General features: G+C 42.8%; 1 non-coding gene across 1 annotated transcript; it reads right to left on the minus strand.

The window, feature by feature from the left end:
* Positions 1-3,981: 3,981 nt before the first annotated feature.
* On the minus strand, positions 3,982-4,194 carry LOC115934267 (small nucleolar RNA U3). Its single transcript, XR_004070077.1, has one exon. It is a non-coding gene; the product is annotated as a small nucleolar RNA U3 (small nucleolar RNA).
* Between the last annotated feature and the right edge of the window lie 2,294 nt (positions 4,195-6,488).

The raw sequence follows: 6,488 nt of genomic DNA on the forward strand, positions 1-6,488 counted from the left end.
ATGTTGGCCAGGATGGTCTCGATCTCTTGACCTCGTGATTCACCTTCCTCAGCCTCCCAAAGTGCTGGGATTACAGGCATGAGCCACCATGCCTGGCCAAGTAGTAGTTTTTTACATTTACATTTAAGCTAATTAAGATTAAAATTAAATAGTCATTTCCTGGGTCACACTAGCCATATTTTGAGTTCTCAGAAGCCACATTTGGCCAGTGGCTACTACTGCGTTGGAAAGCATACTTCTACAACCTTGATGTTGAAGCTCATTTTTAATCAAATTCCCCATAACCAAGGACACAGTACTGTGTTAGCAAGTGACCACCTCTATTTAGATGGTGCACAAAATCTACCACTACAAGACTGGAGACCTGCCTTATAGTTGTTTCCCTGTTTCCAGTTAGCTGTGTGACCTCAAGGGAGTCACTCTAATTCTCTGGGCCTCTATTTATTCATTTGTCAAAGAGGGACTATTATCTTAAACATCTCCTCCAGCTCTCAAATGCAGTATTATTTCTCTCTTCTAAAAGAGGAAGGAATGAGGGCATTAGTAAAGCCCTGGGCCTGAAGGTACACACACAAGCTCTCTTCAGTAAAATCTGTAAAGAGTGGAACATGTTGCCACTCTTTAGCACCTGCCAACGTGCTGCGGCAATCTGGAGGCGCTTGGTGCTCTCTCCTTTTATGCGGTACTAAGGATCCAGCTAATTCTGTCTCCAGAATCCCCAGAATAAAGACAAAGGGAAGCCTTGTCCGAGCTCTGAATTTCAGGTTTTTCCTTCTTATACATGGCATTTTAAACAAGGAAAGGCCTACACAGAGATGGAAACCCCCGTATTACGTTTCTGCAATGGTTTTGTGCCCCTGGCTTCCTGGAGTGGGCTGTGTTCTTTCAGTATAAAAGAAAGGACCTTTCTACTCTCCCGGACACCCGTCTTGTTAGACTGTTTAGACTGTGTGATCGTGACTTACAGTCAGAAAGGGGCTTTTGGCTTATTGGATAGCATAAAATCTCTATTCTATTTTAGCTGCAGAGCTGTGAAAGGATGCCCAGGGGAGTCAAGTCAAAGTCAAAATACCTATGGAGACCCAAGGACCAGCAATCCAGATAATAATTGGGTTTGGCCACAGCTTGCCTGCCAAACGGAGGACTTGAGGTGTCAGTGGGGTTAAACTTTAGGGCTCTGTGGGAAGGTCCCAGTTCTCAAAACTAATTCCCTCACTCCTGTGACCTTTTACTATTAGAGGTTCATTTCTTTGGGGTCTATAAGTTAGGCAGAGTTTCATTTCTTTGGGGTCTATAAGTTAGGCAGAGTGGAAATAGCTTCTTTTACCCACAAATGAGAGGTTCTAGTCTTAAGCTTGATTTGAGAAAAGAGGATAATAAGAAATTGAATGGGAGAAGATGCTAGGAGGAGGCAGCAGGACCCGAAAGCACACTAAAGGAAGATGCTAAAGATTGTCAGCCACTTTATATTACACTAATACCATACCGGAGCTTATAAGATCAGGAAATACACAAAAAGTTTGTTACCAGTTATGCTCTGCTTAAAGGAAAGACAGGCTAAAAGGAAGCAGAAATGTGTGGTTTCGTTTCCTCATTTCTTCAGCCAGCATGGGAATTGGAAGGAAGGTGATTACTTATTTACTCATTCATCTCTTCACCCATTAATTGTGGTAGAGAGCTTTCAAAGATGGCCGTCAATTCCCGCCCTCCCATACATGCCTGCCATTCCTCTCATCAAGAGCTGGGGCTTATTTTCCCCTCTGCTTGAATCTGCACTGGCCGGTGACTTGCTTTGACCCCCAGAATGTGGTGGAAGGGATGCTACACGGGTTCCAGGCCCAGCCTTGGGGAGGTTGCACCATGCTGTAAACAAGCTTGAGCTACACTATTGGATGCTGAGAGGCCAGTGGAGAAGGGAGAGGCCATGTGCAGGAGCCCGAGGGGCCAGACTTAGGAGCAAAGCCTCTGAGGCTCCCCCTCAGCCAGCCACTGTCTAAGTGCAGGTGAGTGAGTGACCCCCAGCCAACACCATGTGAAACACAAAAGCTGCCCAGCTTGTAACACTCCAAATTCATGACCCACAGAATCATAAAGAATGTAAATTGTTGTGGTGTTAAGCCACTACATTGTGGGATGGTTTCTCATCCAGACATAAACAAATGAACATTTACTGTATGTTTTTGGCAGCTATATTTAAAGGGATTCCTTTTTATTCCAGTTTTCTAAACTAGATTTTTAATCATAAAAAATTGTTGACATTGGTTAAATGGCTTTTTGCCTTTATTGAAATGATCATGTGATTACTTTTCTTCTTTAGTTCATTGATCTTTAATTTGTTCAGAGAAAAATTTTTTTTTTTTTTTTTTTTTTTTGAGTCAGAGTTTCACTCTTGTTGCCTGGTCTGGAGTGCAATGGCGCGATCTTGGCTCACTGCAACCTCCACCAACCGGGTTCAAGAGATTCTCCTGACTCAGCCTCCAAGTAGCTGGGATTACAGGCATGCACCACAATGCCCAGCTAATTTTGTATTTTTAGTAGAGACGTGGTTTCTCCATTTTGGTCAGGCTGGTCTCAAACTCCCGACCTCAGGTGATCTGCCTGCCTCGGCCTCCCAAAGTGTAGAAATTACAGGCGTGAGCCACTGTGCCTGGCCTTGTTCTGCATTTTTTATAGTTTTTCAGTGGGAGTCCTTGCATATCTTTCATTAAATTTATTCCTAAATATTTAATGTTTTTGATGCTTTTATAAACAGTATATATTTAAAAATTTTTCTCATTGTCTATAACAGTATAGTTGAATAAAAGTGATTTTTGTATATGATTTTGTATTCTGTGACTGCTAAATTCAGCCTCCTAGTTTTAGTCATTTTTTAAAAATCCTCAAGGTTTTCTGTATACACAATTATATTGTCTACAAATAGAGATGGTTTTACTTCTTTCTGTCCAATATTTTTAGGTTTTATTTATTTTTCTTACTTTGTTGAACTTGCTATGACCTCTAGGGAAATGGTGAATAAAAGTGGTAAGAGCAGACATCCCTGCCTTGTTCCTGCTCTTAGGGGAAAGCATTCATTCTTTCATCATTACATATAATGTTAGCTTTAAGTGTTTCATAGGTGCTCTTTATAAGGTTAAGAAAGTTGCCTTCTAGTCATAATTTACCAGAAGTTTTTACTATGAATGAGTGTTGAATTTGTCAAATACTTTTTCTTCATTCATGATCTGATCTTGTTTCCTCCTTTCATCTGTGAATGGGATGCATTACTACGTAGTTGGCCACCCCCAAGATGGTCTCCTGTAATCCCCTCCTCCTGGTATTCATGCCTCTGTGTAATTCCCTCTCCTTGAGAATGACCTGAACTTACTGACCCATTTATAACAAATACAATGTGGCTGGGATGGTGGCATGTCACTCTTGAGATTTAAGTTATAAAAAGACTGTGGCTTCCATTTTGTGTGATTTCCTTTACTCATTTGCTCTGAGGAGAGTCAGCCGCCATGTTGTGAGCTGCACTGTGGAGAGGTCCATGTGGCATGGAATTGAGGGAGGCCTTTGGCCAGTAACCAGAGAAGAACTGAGGGCTTCAGTCCAACAGCCACAAGGAACTGGATCTTGCCAACAGCAAGATGCAGTGATCTTGGAAGCCGACCCTCCCACAGTGTAGTCTTCAGATGAGACCACCACCTCAGCTTACACTTGGCAGCCTCATGACAGACCCTGTGCCGGAGAACCCAGTTAAATATCACTTGGATTTCTTGCCCACAGAAACAGTGAGACAATAAATGTTTATTGCTTTAGGATGCCAAATTTTGAAGATGATTTCTTTATATGGCAATAGATAACTAATAAGTACATTAGTTAACTTTTTCATGTGAAATAAATCTTGCACTTGGCCATGATATGTTATCCTTTTACACATTGTTAGATTTGATTTACCAATTTTTTTTAAAAAAATTTTCTTTTTTTTTAAATAAAATGAGAACCACTCAAACTGTGTCCTCTCCCTCTTACTCTCCCAGAGGAAGAGAACGATCATCAATGGCAAATGACAGTTGCAGTGAAACAACACCAAGAGCCGGCTTCACGGTCAAGAGAGAATGCTGCGCCTCCTCCTCGTGGTTTCCAGTGTTCTACACATCTAAAAAAAACTTCTCTAGTAACAACCTATGGAATGATCCCTGAAAGTATACAGTTTTGTGGTGGTGGGCGGGGGGGGGGGGGGGGGCGGAGTTTTATTCTTGTTGCCCAGGCTGGAGAGAAGTGGCGCTACCTTGGCTCACTGCAACCTCTACCTCCTGGGTTCAAGTGATTCTCCTGCCTCAGCCTCCGGAGTAGCTGGGATTACAGGCACCTGCCACCACACCCGGCTACTTTTTTGTATTTCTAGTAGAGAGGGGGTTTCACCATGTTGGCCAGGCTGGTCTTGAACTTCTGACATCAGGTGATCCACCCACCTTGGCCTCCTGAAGTGCTGGGATTACAGGCGTGAGCCACTGCACCCAGCTGATATACTAATTTTTTAAAAAGGATTTTCTGTCTAGGTTCATGATGGCTATCAGTCTGCATTTTTTTTAATGTCTGTGTCAGGTTTTGATGTTGGGGATATACTAGCCTCATAAAATGAAATCCCTTCTCCTCTATTTTTTGAAAGAGTTTATGTAAGATTCACATTATTGCTTCCCTACTTTTTTTTTTTTTTTCTTGAGACAGGGTCTTGCTCTGTCACCCAGATTGGAGTGCAGTGGCATGTTCGTGGCTCACTGCAGCCTCAGCCTCCTGGGCTTAAGCAGTCCTCCAGCCCCAACCTTTCAAGTATTTAGAACTGCAGATACATACCACTACACCCCGCTAATTAAAAAACAAACAAACAAGCAAACAAACAAAACCCTTTTTTGTAAAGACAAGGTCTTGTTATGTTTAGCCCAGGCTGGTCTCACAATCCTGGCCTCAAGTGATCCTCCTGCCTCAGCCTTCCAAAGTGGTGGGATTACAGGCATGAATCACCACGCTGGCCCTCTTTAAATTTTTGGTAGAATTCACCAGTGAGCCTGGAGTTTTCTTTGTGGTAGCTTTTTAAAAATTCGTAAATTCAATCCTTTTATAGATACAAGGCTATTTAGATTTTGTTTTTTTCTTAGGTCACTTTTTTTTTCCTTCTCTAGCTTTAAAGACCAAAAGAAAAAATATATATGGGCGGATTATCTATTGTAAGGCCATCATGGCATAACAGGAGTGCCCAAAGCTGCTGAGCATACTAGGACTGTGCACCTTCAAAGGAGTGTGTTATGTAGAAATGCATTTGCAGAAAAAAGTTCAAGGAACCAAGATGGTGGGGAAAAACAGCATGGATGAGAGAGTGGTGTTGGAGCAGAAGGGTGAAACAGATTTAGGAGCTTTAGGGTGCTTGAGAATAGAGAACAAGAAACTTTAATGAGTTGTTATGGCCTAAGTTGGACTCCCTTACATTTTTGAAAGAAACATGAATTAAGATTAAAATTCTTGTCTGCACTATACTTCTTTAAGAATGATATCCCTTCAGTGAGGCCGGGCCCGGTGGCTCATGTCTGTAACCCCAGCACTTTGGGAGGCCGAGGCAGGCAGATCACAGGGTCAGGAGTTCGAGACAAGCCTGACCAACATGATGAAACCCGTCTCTACTAAAAGTACAAAAATTAGCTGGGCATGGTGATGCGCGCCTCTAATCCTAGCTACTCAGGAGGATGAGGCAGGAGAATTACTTGAACCAGGGAGGCGGAGGTTGCAATGAGCCAAGATTGTGCTACTGCACTCCAGCCTGGGTGACACAGTGAGACTCCATTTCAAAAAAAAAAAAAAAGAATGATATCCCTTTGGGATACCACTATGAATGCCAGATGCCAGGGACACAGGGGAGGAAGGATGGCACAGTTTTGTAAACATTGCCATTCCATTGCTCTATTTAAATCCACCTGAACTTCAATAAAATAACTTATGTGCCTTGTTCCTATTGCTGTGTAACAAATTATCCCAAAACATAATGGAACACAACAATCATTCCTTATTAGGCTCATGGATTCATTAGGTCAGGAATTTGAACAGGACACAGTGAGCACAAGCAACCTCAGCTCCACACTGTCTTAGAGGCTCAGCTGGAAGACTCAAAGGCTGGGAGTGACCTGACCCTGAAAGCTGACATCTGAAAGCCTGTTAACTCATGAGTGTGGTGGTTGATGCTATTGGCTGAGACCTTAGCTGGAGCTATTGGCCAGAACACCTACACATGGCCTCTCATATGGCCTGAGCTTCTTCATAATATCTTGGCTGGGACCAAGCATCCCATGAGAGAAGGCCAGGTGGAGGCCTTTTCTAACCCAGCCTCAGCAGTCAGAAAGTGTCACTTTCAGCCCCTTCTCTTCATCAAGGCCAACTGAAAGCCCATCCCAAGTTTAAGGTGAGAGGAAAGAAAGAGACTCTACACTTGATGGGGGAGTGGCGAGGTTCTGGAAGAG

The sequence above is a fragment of the Gorilla gorilla genome, chromosome 2 (genome assembly GCF_029281585.2).
Source record: "Gorilla gorilla gorilla isolate KB3781 chromosome 2, NHGRI_mGorGor1-v2.1_pri, whole genome shotgun sequence".
NCBI classification, from domain to species: Eukaryota; Metazoa; Chordata; class Mammalia; order Primates; family Hominidae; genus Gorilla; species Gorilla gorilla.